This window comes from Salvelinus sp. IW2-2015, unplaced genomic scaffold (genome assembly GCF_002910315.2).
Source record: "Salvelinus sp. IW2-2015 unplaced genomic scaffold, ASM291031v2 Un_scaffold2228, whole genome shotgun sequence".
Classification (NCBI taxonomy): domain Eukaryota; kingdom Metazoa; phylum Chordata; class Actinopteri; order Salmoniformes; family Salmonidae; genus Salvelinus; species Salvelinus sp. IW2-2015.
The window spans coordinates 156,284-165,548 of NW_019943558.1; the positions used below are offsets into that span (position 1 = coordinate 156,284).

Consider the following 9,265-nt stretch of genomic DNA (forward strand, 5'->3'; position numbering starts at 1 on the left):
AAGTCACATACAGTAGGCCCTGAACTAGCCTGAGGACTCATCCTGAATAAAATCACATACAGTAGGCTCCTGAACTAGCCTGAGGACTCATCCTGAATAACAGTCACATACAGTAGGCTCCTGAACTAGCCTGAGGACTCATCCTGAATAACAGTCACATACAGTAGGCTCCTGACTACCCTGAGGACTCATCCTGAATAAGTCACATACAGTAGGTCCTGAACTAGCCTGAGGACTCATCCTGAATAACAGTCACATAGTAGGCTCCTGAACTACCTGAGGCTCATCCTGAATAACAGTCACATACAGTAGGCTCCTGAACTAGCCTGAGGATCATCCTGATAACAGTCACATACAGTAGGCTCCTGATCCTGAGGTCATCCTGAATAACAGTCACATACAGTAGCCTCCTGAACTAGCCTGAGGACTCATCCTGAATAACAGTCACATACAGTAGGCTCCTGAACTATCCTGAGGACTCTCCTGAATAAACAGTCACATACAGTAGGTCCTGCTAGCCTGAGGACTCATCCTGAATAACAGTCACATACAGTAGGCTCCTGACTAGCCTGAGGACTCATCCTGAATAACAGTCACATACAGTAGGCTCCTGAACTACCTGAGGCTCATCCTGAATAACAGTCACATACAGTAGGCTCCTGAACTAGCCTGAGGACTCATCCTGAATGTAACTCTGCTGCTCTATCAATCGCTCCACACATTAGAAGAAACGATAGTGGGCGTGGTGTTTGCCAGAGCGATGTGGATGGTAGTCAGGCCACTCCCCTTCATGGCACACACTGCCCTCTGTCTTGTCAGTCGATACACGGTGTCAGGGTTACCCAGGGCAAACCAAACTGGCAGCTCTGTCTGTGAGACCGGGTTGACATGTCATTTGAAGCTATGCCCTAGTAGTAGGCTACTTTTTTGGGGGGGAATTATTTTGTTATTGAAGAAAATACACTAGGCTGTAGTATTACCCTGGCTGGCTGGCATAGTGCTGTAGGTACACTGGCTGGCTGGCATAGTACTGTAGATAGCCTGGCTGGCAGGCATAGTACTGTAGGTATCCTGGCTGGCTGGCATAGTACTGTAGGTACACTGGCTGGCTGGCATAGTACTGTAGGTACCCTGGCTGGCTGGCATAGTACTGTAGGTATCCTGCCTGGCTGGCATAGTGCTGTAGGTACCCTGGCATAGTACTGTAGGTACCCTGGCTGGCTGGCATAGTACTGTAGGTTATTTGAATTCCATTTTGTTTTTGTGAGCTCAATACACATATTCCACAGTTTCTCTAGAGATAAATCAGATCCAGACTGAACTGTGCGATGTGGTAGGGAGTTGTAGTTTCCAACAGGACAATATTCTACATAGTTTAGCGCATCAAAATGTGGTAATTAACTACAATGACTATAATCCATGTTTTTTTCTTCACACCTGCTACAGAGAGGCAGAAATGCGTTGTCTTGAGAGGATTAGAGAGCAGCTGTTGCTCTCGTGAGCTATCTACCTGAAAATATATGATCTAAGTGATTGATAGTTAGTATTCAGCAGTCAAAAAAGTATGCCTTACTTACTTTGAAGAACTAATAAAATATTATTTTGTCAGAAAGCATAGGGAGGAGCTCTATAGAGATGAGATGATGACTTGGAATTAAATAATAAAGTCATCAAATAAAACAAATGTAATATACACAACAACTGAAATGTTTTATTAAAGTAAAGTGAATAAATGATGGTTAATAAGTGATGAGCGATAATGGGCAGTCACTACCATCCTGGGACTTTAATTCATTGTTTTATTCTGTGTTGTTACAGCACTCATCAAATCAATGGGGCCGTGATTACATGTATTTTCTAGACAGGCCTCAAAAAGCAATAAGCCTCAGCACAGTGGAGTGTGCAAAGTCACATTTTGGGATAAGGGTAGAGAATTTGGGACACAACCCTACTGCACCCATAGGACAGTAGTGCACTAGAAAGAGTGCACTACGTTCCTATGCATCTGGGATGCACACCGAGTCACGTTATACACTGGTACAACGCCCATAGAGCACATTGACGTCATTGGGATAGAACCTGCTGGACACACAGTGCAATGCATGCACGGTAACTAACTCGCTGCTGACGCGTCACCAGAACTGTTTGCATACGGGAGGTCAAACTTCCCCTTGATGGGGAGAGAAGCCAGTAGGTCACATTATCTATTGATCCTAAAGGGGCTGAAAGACTACGAGTTGACTGAAATAGCAGGGTTTAATTGATAGGGTGGGGTTTAACTGAATTTCATCTGATCCATTCTGTTCTGTCACTACATTTGTTAATCTTATTGCATTAAAAAAAAATACATTACATCTAATGTTTGCAGTACCATTAGCTACAATAAGCAGAGTGCCTCCCTCAATAGGTCCACAATAAACATACCTTGTCTGTTCTTGCAGGGTCAGATGGGGTTCCACAAGAAACTTGACTCTGAGCTTCAGTCTGCAGGGAGCCAGGTTATCCATCTGTTGTGAGATCCTGTTCCTGAGATTCAACCACAAACTCTCCCCTTTGCTTCCACAGAATTGAAGCCCAAAGTAATCCACCTCTATTATTCCAGTTTCCGACAGACCTGTAAGTCAAAACAATAGAACAAACCACTTCACTAAAGAAGTCAATGCCCCATCAAGACTGGTAGTTAAATACAACGTTACATGTACTACGCTGTTGTTACATTGTTACAAGTGTACAAGTAAGTTCACTTTTATTCAAATTCTCAAATATTTACAGAAATCAAAATGATTAAAACTGCATTAATTTGCAACCCCAACGCCGACTTAACATGTATCAATTTGAATTATAATACTGAACGGTACCTTGTGTAAACAGTCCTCTCCATTTGCCTTCGAATCAACATCCACCTCCATCACCACCGAGTCCGGGCGCGTTATATGGCAAAGCATTTTTATTTCTCTGTATGTTTGCAATACTTGTCCTATAGTAGTTCAATCTACGATGCACTTACACCTTACATGAAAACCAAACATTCAAACTTTATAGTCCATGGACTGATCGCCGTGTCCAAAAATACAACCGTGGGATTTTATAGGCTCGGAGGGGGAAGCACCGCCCCCTTCATTCAACGAACTTCTCAACAACCAATCAGTGCAAACACATAGACGTAAACAAGGTTTTGTCGCCACCTACCGGGTTGTTCATTCTAACCATGTTCTGTTCATTCGTACAAAACCGTTTTTAGAAGCTATGCTACACACACAAATATTAATGTAACTCACAATATTTTATCCTCAAAATACTGTGAAATTAGTTTTTGTAACATTTTGATGTACCTAATATGGCTTCCGTGTTCTATGTGAAAGAATGTCGGCTGCGCATAGCTGCGCAACCTGATTCCACTCAACACCCCACTGCATGTTGACACTTGACTGCGTCTGGAAACAGCTGAGCAAAGAGCAAACAACAGCCATCTATCAGACTTTAGCTACTTATAGAAGTACAATCTGAACATTGACCCGTAGCTTGACATGGCACTTGAGGAATATTCACAAAGAAGCTAGCTAATACAGTTAATGCGACGACAAACAACGTATTTGCAGCTTGGAAGAAACCAGGAAGATGTTTGAGAATTTCAAAGAGAGGTTGCAGACSGTGCAGCAAGATTTCACAACGGGGTTTGTATTAAAGCTACTTTTATAGCTAATGCTTCATTCATGGCCCTGTGTCTTGTGACCCTGCCTGTTCTGACATGGCTGTATTAGCAATTTAAAAAAACATCTACGTTAATTAGCTAGCTAGTTTCTCCCTCTTTGCCAGCATGACTGAAAGGCTATCTAGCTGGATGTAACTGTGTGGGACGAAACCATCAACACGTTTTTCGTAGCTAGCTAATACTAAATACAAAACACACCCACGCGGGCAATAAATGAAAACCATGAATTTCCATTTAGATTTAGATGCTGCCAAAGCTTATTGATACAGTTAGCTAACTACAGCTAGTTAAGTTGATTACATTCAGCTGACCATCATGTGATGGAAGTGAGCGAGACRGGACATTCTGGACTGGAACCTGATGCCGGAAGGCTGAAGCAGAAAAAGTCTCAGCCAATGTTTATGGCAYCCTATTCCCTATATAGTGCACTACTTTGGGTTCTGGTATAAATTGGTGCACTATATAGGGAATAGGGTGCCATTTAGGAAACAGACAAAGTGTCTACTGTCATCCAATGAATATTTACATTGCTGTGACGGCTGTCCCATATATACATTTTTTTTACCTGCTCACATCTTTATAATTTCCCTTCAGGATGAAGACTCTGAGTGACAAATCAAAGGAGGCCAAAGTAAAGCCGAAACCTAGGTAAGGCAGACCTGTATCCATAGTGTCTCAGAGTGTATCCATAGTGTCTCAGTGTCTCATAGTGTCTCAGTGTATCCATAGTGTCTCATAGTGTATCCATAGTGTCTCAGTGTATCCATAGTGTCTCAGTGTCTCATAGTGTATCCATAGTGTCTCAGAGTTGGAGTGATAACATTTTAAAATATATATTTATTAACTTAACTGAGTGATGATCTAATATCAGGTTGGCCTTTAAGATCATAATGAATAAAGACTATATGGACAGAGAGGACCTGATCTTAGATCAGCACTTTAAGGCGCTTTATGAATACGGCCCAGGAGTGCCAGTCAAATCATCCATTTACAYCCACTTTCATTCTCTTATATCCTCTTCATAGTCTATTTCCCTTAATGACTCATTTCCTGTCTCTCAACAGACATGAACATCTGACACAGTTTTCTGCTGGAGTAGAACTGCTCAGTCGGTAGGTGTTGCTCTCATTGGATACGTCCAAATGAGAGCATTGGATACTGCTTTTATACCTTATCTAAAATTGATTTGTTTTTTTATTCCCTCGTCAATCTACACACATATCCCATAATGACAAAGCAAAAAGATGTAGATGTTTTGCAAATGTATTAAAAAAATTAAAAAAGTCTGAAATGTCGCATTTACCACAGACCCTGCAGCTTGTTTTTCCTGGGGCAAGTATAGTACTATGAATACTGAGGAATCCCTCTGGACGCAGCACAGTGGTGCATTATGTTGGTGAACCTGTTTTTATATCAGACAATAATTCAAGGATATAAAGTTGACGGATGGTTGTCAAATTAAGTGGACTATTAGCCAGCACGAATTACCACAATGTTATTATGTTGTAAAATCCTGAGTTCAGAGAGACGGAAAACCTACCTCTTCTTCTTCTTGTTAGTTCTCCAGCTGCAGGACCTGGAAGTGTCTGAAGCGCTGTGCTCACACTGACCACACAGGTTGTCCAGGTACATCAGCCGCTCTCCAGCTCCTCAAAGTCTGCCTCCAGGTGGGCTGTATGTGGCAGAGGGAACATCTTACATTTAGTCATTTTAGTCCATCCAGAACGACTTACAGGACCAATTCGGGCTTAAGAGCCTTGCTCAAGGCACATCAGCAGATTCAAACCAGCAACCTTTCAGTTACTGTCCAACGCTTTTTACTGCTAGGCTACCTGATGGAACTATGTCATGAACAACATCCTTGTGCTGTATCTCACTGTTGTGTCTGTCCAACTGCTGCTGGAGACGACTGTTGTGTCTGTCCAACTGCTGCTGCTGGTGAGACTGTTGTGTCTGTCCAACTGCTGCTGGAGACACTGTTGTGTCTGTCCAACTGCTGCTGGGAGATTGTGTCTGTCCAACAGCTGCTGGGAGACTGTTGTGTCTGTCCAACTGCTGCTGGAGACTGTTTGTGTCTGTCCAACTGCTGCTGGGAGACTGTTTGTGTCTGTCCACACTGCTGCTGGAGACGACTTGTTGTGTCTGTCCAACTGCTGCTGGGAGACTGTTGTGTTGTCCAACTGCTGCTGGAGACGACATGTTGTCCAGTCTGTATATTTCAGTGATTCCCTAGGAAACACAGACTTTGTGTCGCTACCTAACTGTTTGTAAAAGCAAGTGAACACGACCTCTTGGGGTGTGTCTTCAGGAAAACTGTTTTTTTTCTGTAGGAGACGTTTTGGTCCAATTTAGGAGCGCTGTTCTGTAATGTGCTAGAGCGTGTGTTCAACTGCTCTAGCGACTTTGTCTTACTGCTGCTAGGGAGACACTTTGTCTCAACAGCTGCTAGAGACACTGTTGTGTCTGTCAACTGCTGCTGAGCACTGTTGTGTCTGTCCAACTGCTGCTAGGAGACTGTTGTGTCTGTCCAACTAGCTGCGGAGGACTGTTGTGTCTGTCCAACTGCTGCTGGAGGACTTGTGTCTGTTCCAACTGCTGCTAGAGACTGTTGTGTCTGTCCAACTGCTGAGGAACCTGTTGCTTGTCTGTCCAACTGCTGCCTGGAGACACTGTTGTGTCTGTCAACTGCTGCTGGGGACTGTTGTGTCTGTCCAACTGCTGCTGGAGACGACTGTTGTGTCTGTCCAACTGTGCTGGGAACTGTTGCCAGTCTGTATAATATTTTCATGGAATAATTCCAATAAAACACAAAGGAACTATATCACTACACTACTGAAACAAGTGAACATGACATCTGGTGTCATCTAGGGAAGCTGTTTTGACTTGGAGCACTATTTATTAATTAATTTGTATCTAACTAGGCAAGTCAGTTAAGAACAAATTCTTATTTACCAATGATGGCCTACCCCGGCCCAAACCCTCCCCTAACCTTAGACCGCTGCGCCACTCGGAGCCCAACCACTATCACTGTCCAAAGTCAAAAAGCAAAAAAGGAAATGTGCCATATTTGAGCATTATCTGGAACTCTATACAGGGCAGGAACAAATCTACACATGGAAATATTCCAAAAAAAGTTAAGATCCACTGAATTCTATTCAACTTCTTTCACCTTCTAGAACACATCTCTCAGTCTGTTCATACTGGAATTTCCCATGTGCTCGCTACAATTCACATCATGTGCAACTCATTGGCTGAGACAGGAGACACCCATTCTAGAATGATGGAGTGAAAGTCCTCAGAGTTCTAAACAGCCAACTACTATCTAACACGGATTACAGGGTTCCAATCCCATGAACAATGTAGAAAACTAGAGAACTATTTAGAGAAGACCGATACATACTGGTAGAGGCCGATGCATGGAATAACACGGAAAGTATCAAAGACTACTCCGTGCTGTATGGTATCTGACGTGGAAGTAACTCAAGCTACCTACGGAGGTGGCTAAGGAATCTGATTCTGAAGTCAGATTTTGATGTCAGATCCGTCTCCTTAGACTATAAACGTGTTGTGTTTTCAAACTAGCCATGTAAAAGGCTTCATCTTTTCCCGTTGTTCCCGTTTGCCTACCTACCCCCCTTCACCATTTGGCACTAGTAGCTGTTTATACCCCAGTGCCGCTTGAAGCTCCCCAGGTAACAGGCAGGCCGTGCCAGCTGAAGCTCCCCAGGTAAACAGGCAGGCCGTGCCGAAGCTCCCAGGTAACGCAGGCGTGCCAGCTGAAGCTCCCAGGTAACAGGCAGGCCGTGCCAGCTGACTCCCAGTACGGCAGCCGTGCCAGCTGAAGCTCCCAGGTAACAGGCAGGCCGTGCCAGCTGAAGCTCCCCAGGTAACAGGCAGGCCGTGCCACTGAAGCTCCCCAGGTAACAGGCAGGCCGTGCCAGCTGAAGCTCCCAGGTAACAGGCAGGCCGTGCAGCTGAAGCTCCCAGGTAACAGGCAGGCCGTGCCAGCTGAAGCTCCCCAGGTAACAGGCAGGCCGTGCCAGCTGAAGTCCCCAGGTAACAGGCAGGCCGTCAGGAGCTCCCCGGGTACAGGCAGGCGTGCCAGCTGAAGCTCCCCAGGTAACAGGCAGGCCGTGCCAGCTGAAGCTCCCCAGGTAACAGGCAGGCCGTGCCAGTGAAGCTCCCCAGGTAACAGGCAGGCCGTGCCAGCTGAAGCTCCCAGGTAACAGGCAGGCCGTGCACTGAAGCTCCCCAGGTAACAGGCAGGCCGTGCAGCTGAAGCTCCCAGGTAAAGGCAGGCCGTGCCAGCTGAAGTCCCCAGGTAACAGGCAGCGTGCCAGCTGAAGCTCCCCAGGTAAGCAGGCGTGCAGCTGAAGCTCCCAGTCAGCAGTGAGCAGCCCAGGTAACAGGCAGGCCGTGCCAGCTGAAGCTCCCCAGGTAACAGGCAGGCCGTGCCAGCTGACTCCCAGTACAGGCAGGCCGTGCAGCTGAGCTCCAGTACAGCACTGCAGCTACAGTATCACCGCTCTCTCAGGTGAACACAGCTCAGCCGTAAACACCTCTACCTCAACCTACTCTACACAATGGTAACAAAAGGCCAAAAATAAATCAATTAAGAGTGCCATTGACATTCAGTAAGTCAGGGAATTGTGACATTTCTCTCCACTATAATATGATCCACTGTTGACTGGTCCTCAAGGTTTCCTGGTGCAGTCTATGATACGTAGGCTACGTCCTGACGTGCCACTGTCTGAGACATACAGACAGAACATACAGTGAGAGACAACGACGAGAGAGAGAAGACGAGAGAGAGAGAGAGAGAGAGAGAAGATAAGAGAAGAATTCGAGAGAGAGAGAAGATCGAGAGAGAGAGAAGATGAGAGAGAGAGAAGATGAAGAGAGAGAAGATAGAGAGAGAGAGAGAAGATGAGAGAGAGAGAAGATGAGAGAGAGAAGACGAAGATGTTCCTATTGTATTATTATTCTTGATGCGTAATTCAATGCAATTCTAATTAATACATTGAGCTACAGTTCATACAAACCTGTCCAGCTTTCCCACAATCTTTAGCTTTTTCTGTGGAGAGTCACCCAGGTGTCTTCGTACCTTCGAAACACAAGAAACAAATAAGGCCTTCTGTTTTTTCCCTTGACATTATGCTACTGTACGTGTATTCAGACCACTGATTGTTTTAATGTCTGCATCACAAATGGCACACTATTCCCTATATTGTGCACTAATTTAGACCTCTGTGGGGCCTGGTCCAAAAGAGACCTGTGGGGCCTGGTCCAAAGAGACCTGTGGGCCTGGTCCAAAGAGACCTGTGGGGCCTGGTCCAAAGAGACCTGTGGGGCCTGGTCCAAAGAGACCTGGGGCCTGGTCAAAGAGCCTTGTGGGGCCTGGTCCAAAGAGACCTGTGGGGCTGGTCGCAAAGAGACCTGTGGGGCTCGGTCCAAAGAGACCTGTGGGGCCTGGTCCAAAGAGACCTGTGGGGCCCTGGTCCAAAGAGACCTGTGGGGCTGGGGCCTGGGCCAAAGAGACTGTGGGGCTGGTCA

General features: G+C 45.5%; 1 long non-coding RNA gene across 1 annotated transcript; it reads left to right on the plus strand.

Annotated features, from left to right (window-relative positions):
* The first annotated feature begins 3,514 nt into the window (after positions 1–3,514).
* On the plus strand, positions 3,515–4,867 carry LOC112073329 (uncharacterized). Its single transcript, XR_002894503.2, has 3 exons — positions 3,515–3,674; positions 4,307–4,360; positions 4,777–4,867. It is a non-coding gene; the product is annotated as an uncharacterized lncRNA (long non-coding RNA).
* The last annotated feature ends 4,398 nt before the right edge of the window (positions 4,868–9,265 follow it).